The 9,389-nt window shown below is 48.5% G+C and overlaps 1 protein-coding gene across 1 annotated transcript in view; it reads left to right on the top strand.

The window, feature by feature from the left end:
* Positions 1 to 217: 217 nt before the first annotated feature.
* LOC126536357 (adenosine deaminase-like) overlaps positions 218 to 9,389 on the top strand; it is a 39,729-nt gene continuing 30,557 nt past the window's right edge. The window contains exon 1 of the mRNA XM_050183289.3: positions 218 to 990. The gene's annotated coding sequence lies outside the window, so the exon portion shown is untranslated. The remainder of the gene's footprint in view (positions 991 to 9,389) is intronic.

The raw sequence follows: 9,389 nt of genomic DNA, 5'->3' as shown, positions 1-9,389 counted from the left end.
AAATACATGGGTGTTCCAGTTAGGTTTGGATTTCAATGGATAAAAGAACGTTTTGTTAGAAAACTAAGCGGAACGACAGTGCATTTCTTACGACAAGTTTCGCGAGGCATATCTGCAAACTGGTGTCATTCTGAAAATCCATTCCAAGTGGATACGCCTTGCAAAACTCACCGGCTACAATCCGTAAATTGCAAATCTTGCCGTAAAGTAATTAACTCAAAACATAATTAGGGGGCTTCTGCTAATTAGTTGGATATGCGTTTATATTTGTCATGCAAGCAATGCCCGCCTCTTCAAATAATCCAGCTCAAAGAGTGGAATTATGAAAAGGCATTTTTTTAAGGATGCCATAAAATTTAACATGGTCGCCCTGTATTAAGCATTTATAATTTCGTTAAAATAGTAACAGAAAACGCGATAACTTACTGGACACCTTTGAAGAGTTGAAAGGCATTTAAGAAAACAGAAGCAAGAAGTGTAAGAAAAAAGAAGGGGGGGGGGTGCGGTGAAGAAAAAGGAGAGGGGGAGAAGAGAAGGCGGTGCTTTCGGTTGCTTGGGACAGAAACAGAATTGTAAATAAATAAAAAAAAACAAACGAGGAAACAGTGTTTAAGAAAAGAAAAAGGAAAGAAACGAAAGCAATAAATATAGAAATAAAAAGAAAATAATAGGACGCGTTGGAGGCGGTTATTGTCTGGGAACCCGGCAGCCGACTTCGTTTCCTTCAACGGCGCAACGCTAGCTAGCTCGGTCGAAGCGCGTCTGGCTGCTCGCCGCCGCCGATGACGTCACGCGAAGCAGAGCAAAACCATGGAAACGCACGGGGAAGCCGTCAGTGCAAGCTCCGTCGTCCGTGCCGACGCCGCTCGACGCTCGGTCCGACCTCCTGCCTCGGCGGCGCATAGCTAGCGTTGCTCTGCGGTGTCGTCGAGTGGAGTGCGCCGACGTCGGACGCGCACACGCCGCGAAGCCTCGCCCAGCAGTCGCCAGGTAAGCGCTTCTCCGAGCCGCCGACGGCTTGCGTTGCATCGCGCTGGCTGCCGGCAACGGCTCGACGCTAGCGCCGCGGACGTCAGTCAGCGGGCACGCATTCATTCATCGCCGGCGTCCTTCAGTTTCCGTCGCCTTATCGCCTGCGCGCGTTTCACGCGCGATCGATGAACAAGTAAATCGGAGAAAATCATCATCATCGTCAGCCTGGCTGCGCCCACTGCAGGGCAAAGGCCTCTCCCATACTTCTCCAACTGCCCCGGTCATGTGCTAATTGCGGCCGTGTTGTCCATGCAAACTTCTTAATCTCATCCGCCCACCTAACTATCTGTCGCCCCCTGCTATGCTTCCCTTCTCTTGGAATCCTGTCCGTAACCCTTAATATGCGGAGAAAATATGAGTAAATTTATTTTTCTTTCCTCCCTTCTGTCATTGCCATGACGGAACAACCAACTACCACTAATGCAGAGCTGTCTGATATGGCAGCAAAGAAGGGAGATCGATAAAGGGATACAAGAATGGAAAAATAGAGAGAGAAAGCAACGATAGCAAAGCCAGGGAGGTCCAGAGGAGGAGGAGCGTCCGGTTTGCTAGCCTACAACGGGTAAGGGAAAGGGGGAATAGAAAGAGGGAGACAGTGAACACTGCGTGTGCGCGCAGCATTGCGTGCAAAACAGCGCCGTGTAACCAAAGTCAAGTCCAAGCACGTGCCCCGCAGGTATACATTGGGCTACAGTCGTTATGCCGTCTGAAGCCGGCTGATCTTGGTGCTTCCCCGTAGCTGGTGGATGCGCGTTGAAGTCACCTGGGTTGACCAAGGGGCCGGTGGTCGTTAAATTAAATAATGTAAACGAGCAGGTGGGGCGAAATCTGCGGTTCTTTCGAGTGTTTTGTGCGGCTGGGTTGCTGGGTATACATAGAAGTCATGCCTACGTACATAAATCAGCATCCGCATATACATAGCGCGACTGCTGAAAGTATATTCAGTGTATAGGTGAGAGGGCTTCAGTCGTGACGGACGGCAGCTGTTACGCCTTCAATTTGTCGATCGCTCGAAACAATCCCACGCTGGCAAACACATATCTGCACTTCATTGTGGTCCGTCGTCCATATGCACAATAAAAGTTGTCCCGCTATACCTCCACGGAGCGCATGCTAGCTTTGGAAGTGGATGATACTTTAGATGAACTCAGGCTATGAACTCAGGGATGAACTATGATGCGAAAGAGGGAACGCCTCAGCTTCACAAAAACTGGTAGGGCAATATTGGCTCGACTCAATATCCCAGCAAACCCAATTTATTTCACCGAACAGGCCATACCTCTCCCCCCTACGGTGAGATCCAAAATTATAGTAGCTCCAATTTCCAAGAACATGCACTCCGAGTACAACAAGGAAAGGCGCAAAGCAGGCGCACAACATATTTAATCCATGTGCTGTAATAACCCTAGGTACTATACGTACTACACGGACGCAGATGCGTGTGCAGAGGCGACCGGGCAGCGCTACCAAAGGTGGTACGCCCTGGCAGTCGTGAACGCGATCTGCCAGCAGCAAATAACCGCGTCGGTCACGGCGGTATCCCCTACCTCGGCCGAAATGTTAGCATTGGCGACTGCCCTCGCTCGTGCAGAGCGTTCGCGAAAAGACTCGGTTGTGGTCACGGACTCCCGGGAGACGTGTCCCATGTTTCTCAAGGACACGTGAATGCATATAGCTTCGAGATAATTCCCAAATCTTTCGACCGCCGTCATCGCCTATATACTCTGGTGCCCGGGACACATGGGGGTACAATGCAACGAACAGGCTAACACGTTGGCTCGAGAGTTTACCAACCGAGCGACGGCATCCTCTTCTAACCCCAACCACTCGCACTATCACTTTAAATATTCCATAAATTTAAATGCCAAAGACATCCTTGTTCATCAGCGCGGAGTCCGCAGAAATACCCACGCCTCACTCACAACTTAGCGAGAAAGAGGCCACCCATTAGCGCAAAATACAGACTGGAGTATTCCCTCATCTAAAATTGCTAAACGCCGTGTGTCCCACTCGCTATAGGGCCAACTGCCCTTGGTGCGGAGGCATACCAACCCTAATACATGTAACCTGGGCGTGCTCTAAGTTCCCTCATTGGCCAAATAGCAACAACGCAATGGAGCAGCGGGAGGCCCAGCTCGCCCGCTCCGACTTGGCAGGACAAAAGTCCTTAATTAGTCAGGTCAGGCAAGGTGGCAGAGGCCAGTGGGGCCCTGGGCTGGGGGGCGCCAACGACCCCTCCTTAGAATCTCTTCCTGTCAAATAAAGTTTCTCTCTCTCTCTTTATATATATATATATATATATATATATATATATATATATATATATATATATATATATATATATAGTCAGATGACAAACAGATATCTGTTATGAACGATCATCTGTGCGATATCAGTGGTTGTTCCGCTTGTCTGAGGCCCAGACGTTTGGGCGGACCCAATTATACCTTTATACGCGGTCACTTTGCACGGGTCCCTTACACACATGGTTTGGATCTGTGCGATACTGACGAGAAAAACGAGTGGTTAAATTACGCGACAGCGCAGAATTAAAGCACAATGTTTGCCTCAGACAGCAAGCAATCAAGATACACGAAAGGAGGGCGCAAATGATTCCGTGTAGTGTTCGCCGTTTTGTGGTTAAGCAAACGACGCGCTTAACTCGCTACACTCATGTTAAGAAAAGGGACAGCCGAGTACGTTATACAAACACGGAAGTTGAGGTTTATGGTGTTAGAAACATAAGTGAAGGCGGCCGGCACACGTCAAGCAGCACTTACGAATAAGAGGCCGATTTCACGAAGCTTCTTGTTCGCAAGCGCTGTTGATCATTAGCCGGCGCCCTTGGCTAATAATGTCTAACATCTGGATTGGCTGGCACGTCCTCTTACGAAAGCTTTAACATAACATCATTTTTGCGAATAGAGGCTAAGATGCTTTGTTCATTCGGCCCAAGAAGTAGTGAGAGCTAGCGGGCACTTTCGAATATTGTTCCTAATTCTAGGGCAATGACATCATGTGTGTAAGAACTATTACTAAGCGTTACCAGATAAAGAATCTGATCACGAGGTAAACTTTGACCATGGCGTCAAGTGTTTTATTCCTTACAATTTCTTTATTCTTCATGGCGTGTGGCGTTTACTCATTCAGATCAGTGAGATTTAGAATTAGCTGAAGGTCCCCCCCCCCCCCCCCCCAAAAAAAAAAAAGAAAAAGAAAAAAGAAGCGAGATACGTTGAATGATTGAATGAATTTGTAGCTGAGGAGGACGACAACAAAAACCAAGCTTTTTTCACCTGCGCTTCGGACGAGTGCTCAATGCTACATGCTAAAGCTCAACCGAGGCGATCTGTGCAAGCGGCAACGCGTGAAGCCATGGAGTCCGCGCAATTTTATGTAGGTAGAGATAGCATAACGCGAAGCCTGCGCAATTAATTAGCTCTGGAATGAAGATGGCACTACGCGGTGTCGAAAGAGACCTGCACGCGCTACTCGAGATTGCAGTGTGACAGCGATCGTTAAGCAGACTGCCATTTCAAGTGTTTGTCCCACGTGCAGCTGCACGCGCCGTGCTAAATATCATCAAGCTGTACAGGGCACGTGCCTTTACTGAGATCAGTCAGCGTGAACCAGTGCCCGTATTCACAAAAAGCTTTTGCGTCGGAATGGTTCGTAAGAGCAAGTTCTAGCCAATCCTTATGCTGGACATATTAGCGGAACCGCCCAGCCAATGGCAAAACGCGCGTAAACAAAGCTTTCACTCTTGTTGCACCGTACGGTAATATATTGTGCGGTTCGTCACACGCTTTCCCATCCCACCGTGAGAGTCCACAGGTACAAAGGCGGATACCGTCATACCGAGAGAGAGAAGTTTAATGATACGAAATGCTGAGAGGTCGGCCTGAGGTATATTCCTCTAGCCAGCTACTCGGCATTGGGGGAAGGGGAAGAGGGAAAGAAAGAGGGAAGAGGTGCATGATGGGTGACGATGACGATAGAAGGAAGATGTAGAACATATCGCAAGCAATTTGGCATGCTCAAAGTCTGCAATCCAGGCCCGTAGTTTTTAAAAAGTTCAGTAATGCCTGAATGGCCTTGAAACTCGATTGAGCATCTGGCCAAGGGCCTAAAATAACGTCCTCCGACAACGGTGCGCTGTCGAGAGGCGTAAGGTCGTTGTCCAACGTTTCACGCTCTTCCACGTACTTAGGGCAGTCACCAAGCACATGACCTATAGTCTCAGTCACATTGCACACCTCACAGTGTGGAGACTCGGTGCGTCGCATGAGGTGCACGTATCCGCGCGTAAACGCTACCCCCAGCCTTAGTCTGTGCAGAAGACTGGCACAGACCGTCATAATGTCCTCACATATGAGCGATGTCAGTCTGGCAGTCCGGTGACGTCCAGAAGTGCTCAGGTGGCCGAGGCTGGCTGTTGCACTCCGGACGACATATGCATGCCCCTATGAAGGAAGGTTTGGGCGCATGGGAGCCGCGGGAACTCAGGTGTCGTTGCGACTTGGAGACACACGGTGTCTCCTGCTCGAACCTTCGGTGGACTGGGTCATTAAGGCGACGTCTCTGTTGTCCGGTACGCCTAGAAAATGTCTGTGTCTTTTTGGTCCTTATGCACAGCGTTGTCGCAGGAATCTTTGGCGCGGGAGCAGTCCTGGGGCGCTATAACGTAAAACTATTCCAAACTTTTCTATTCCGATTCTGCTATCAGCCCTCCACGATTGGTTAAAAACTTTTTTCGACCACGCCCACTTCCCCTGTCTGTCACGCGACGTCACGAAAACTGCGATACTTCCCCATCTGATATGATGTGTACACACTGATTATGTATGATTTGACAGAAAAAATAAAAACAGTTATTTCTGATTCGACCCCTTTTCGCCATTAGCCCTCGGCTATTGGTAAAAAGTTTTCGGGCTGCACCCACTTCACCTGCCTGTCACGCGACGTCACAAAACCGCACAAACTCCTTGCGTCAAAGTGACGTGTACGCGATAAAGATGCATTAATATGCCGAACAAAACTGAATTTTCTTCGGAATAGCCGCAGGCTGCCCCGTTCCGAAAGTAATAAAAGATGGCTGCCGCCGATCGCTGAGACGCTGGCTACTCGCACCTGCCGGAGAGCATGGGTGTATTTGCGTGTAATAAAACTACTTGCGTGGCCGTGTAACGTTTTCGAGCCCTTTCGGCACGTTTACCACCTCATTCTGCCAGCTCTTCTTTGCTGAGGGTCAGCTTTAGCGTCATTCTTAAGCTTCCGTTGCAGGCCGCCGTAATTTTCGACCAGCCACCACAAGCTAAGTAAGGGAAAGCCGACCAATCGCAGACGCCGGCACCACTCTCTTCATCCGGTTATCGATTTTCAGTGCACTGGCTCTGCCCAGTACCCCTCTCCACTTGAGCGTTCTCCTCGCCTCTTGTCAGCCAATTAGATACGACAAGCCGCTCAGTGTAGGCAATGTTATTCGTTTTTCAAGCTAACGAAAGTGACCTCCTATGAACAAGGAGAGCGTTTGATTGGTCTGTTCCGACAACCCTGCGGGTGACCGCCCGGTGCTTGCGTCGGCGGTTACGCAAATTTGACGTCAGGAGATTGGAATAGAAACACATTGGAATAGTTTTACGTTATAGGGTCCCCGATTGCTGGTGCTGAAGGCGTGTTCGACAACGTTTCTTTCTTGCAAAACGTCGTATTCGTTGTGTTCCTCTCGCGTTTGGTTGCCTTGCGCACTGACGTTTTCCTTGTTGCGTCTGTGCTTTCGGCGATGCTCTCCGTCCGTGTCGAAGTTGTGTTTGTGATGTTGTTGCGACAGTTGATGATGTAGCGTATCTATCGGAATATGCCTTTTGATTACTGACGCTAATTTACGTAGAGATGAATGATTAGTGTGTACACTGCTCCTTTTGGTGAGATTTGTCTGGTGGCGAGTACAGTGTGGCAGCCTTCTCAGAAGGCTTTTTCGAGGCTGCCGCAACGACATGACGAATGGGCGCTTCGGTAATTCCAGTGTGATGCTGCTTTGCGTTTGCGACGTTTCTTCACTGCCTGCGTCTTGTTGAGGTGTAGTACGCGGAGGGCTTGAGAGTAGCGAAGCAGCTACATCTCTACATGTATATGGCTCCACATTGTTGTCGCCTTGAAAGGCATGTGCGTTGGTGCTGGCACTTGTGTTCTGATTTCGTCCTGGCAGTAAGCAAGTTTCATCAGAATAAGTAACAGCTGCGCTTGAGATGGGGTGTTGTTTGACAGCCGTTGAAGTGTCACGCAGCTTTGGTTGGAACAGATGATCGCTACGTGGAGACTGTGGGTGAATGCGGCGACCTAGTTGTAATGTTTCCAGCTGTTGGATGAGGGAGTCTGCAGCGTACACGTTAAAGCGACTGATTATCTCTTCCTTGATTTTCTCCCACGATTCATACTTGGGCATGTCCAAGGCTTGCGGTGATGCGGTCATGATGCATGGTCGGTGTCGGCGGTGGAGCTGCGCGCTCTGGGTTCACGCCGTGGTGTTGAGTATTTGCGTGATGATGTGAGGCCAGGTATTTATCCTGTCGACTCGTGTGACGCGAGCAGGAGGTTGCAGACGGAGACAAACATGGTCGCCCGAACCCTGTGTGTATGCGTGTGCGTGTGCGTGTGTGACTATACGTGTAACTTAGGTTTTTCTTTGATTGGACATTGCCGGGGCTAGGCATTGACTAAATTTCAGGGCCCATATTCACAAATATTGAACGCTAGAAGTTTTCGCAAGAGAAGTTACCTAGCCAGCCGAGATGTCAAAGCATATGTTTAGCGAAAGTATCCGGCCAATGGTAACGGTGCTGCGCGAACAAGAAGCTTTGTGAGTAAAGGGCCAAGTTAACAGTATTCGGCGTTTGCAGCTAACCATTACATAACTTAACCAAGGCTTATAGTAGTTAGCATCGACGTAGAATTCACATTTCGTTCCATCTCGCGAAAAACAATACGTGGATCGTACTAGTATGGAACGGTCGAGCACGAGCAGAGAGAGCAAAAAGAGAAGAGAGAGGGCGCAGCTGCGTCAGCCCACTTAAATAGCGTCAGGAGCAGCAGCTGCTATTTGTCGACGTGTATACTGCTGTGCGTAGGACTCGGGAAGGTATACATACATGCGTGAGGGGTGAGGTGCAGATGGCTGTGTTCGCAGATCGTGGCTCTCGGCCTGCTGATACTTGCGGAAACAGGACGTTGCAGGCTTATGATGCGATCTTAGGTAAAACCGTGTAAATAAACGCACGGCTCACGGTAAACGAAAAAAATAAATAAGGCGTCGTCGCGCAACCAACCGTCGTTCGTCACAACGCCGTGGCGAATACGTACGAAAGTAGATAATTCTTTTTTCTTTAACGCGATTTCCATTGGGCTCATCGCACATTCTGTGGCTTGCTGTATCGCGCCGGGAAACGTGTGGAAACCGGAAAGACTATTGTACCACAGCCGCTTACTCGCCGACCCGGTGACATCGAAGGGTGACATTGCGCTTCTGCGAGGGACAAGAGGCGAGGCGCTTACGCGGACAATCCTTGCTGCAAAGCGAAAGAAAGTCTGGCTCAGCTGCGTGCCTCAAAGTGGCGAGTCATCAGTATTGGCGTTGGCCGGTATATATATATACGAGAAGAAAGGAAACGGGGGCCAATTTTTATTAGTCATATAAAAAGCTATGTTATGATATATACCGGATGTTTCAGCGAACACTTCCCATTTTTTTTTTAAATTGCCTGTGACAGATAGCACAGTTATAGTCCATGAGCAGGTCTGCTCGAAGAGGCATACATTACTTGCACAAGACTTGCAATGCATAATCGACCCATTAAAGAAAAATCACTAATTAGGTTTTTAACTAATTACGTTATGGTATGTATTGCAATTTAGAACTTCTAGCCGGGGAGTTCGCAAGACGGATCCATTTGGAACATATTTTCAGGATGACACCAGTTTCGAGATATAGATGACACCAGCCGAAAAATGCATTGGTGTTCCAGTTACTTTTGTGCTTCAATGCATGAAATGACGTACTTTTAAGAAAGTGCAACGACGGTGCATCTTTACCGCAAGTTTGACGGAGCGCATCTCGTGAATGTCATCCACGCAATTTTTTTCAACTGGATATGCCTTGCACTCTCACGCGCTATAATTTGTAAATTGCAATACGTGCCGTAAGCGAATTTGTGAGAAACTTGATTAGTGAATTTGTGTTAATTAATGGATTATGCATTTCAATTTTTTGTGCAAGTAACGTCCGCTTTTTCGACTGCTATATGCCACAAACAAGTAAAAAAAAGATCGAAAATGTTCACAACAAGGACAACACAGGGGAA

The sequence above is a fragment of the Dermacentor andersoni genome, chromosome 4 (genome assembly GCF_023375885.2).
Source record: "Dermacentor andersoni chromosome 4, qqDerAnde1_hic_scaffold, whole genome shotgun sequence".
Lineage (NCBI taxonomy): Eukaryota > Metazoa > Arthropoda > Arachnida > Ixodida > Ixodidae > Dermacentor > Dermacentor andersoni.
The sequence above is the reverse complement of the archived record's forward strand: the minus strand, read 5'-3'. Positions and strand labels throughout refer to the sequence as shown.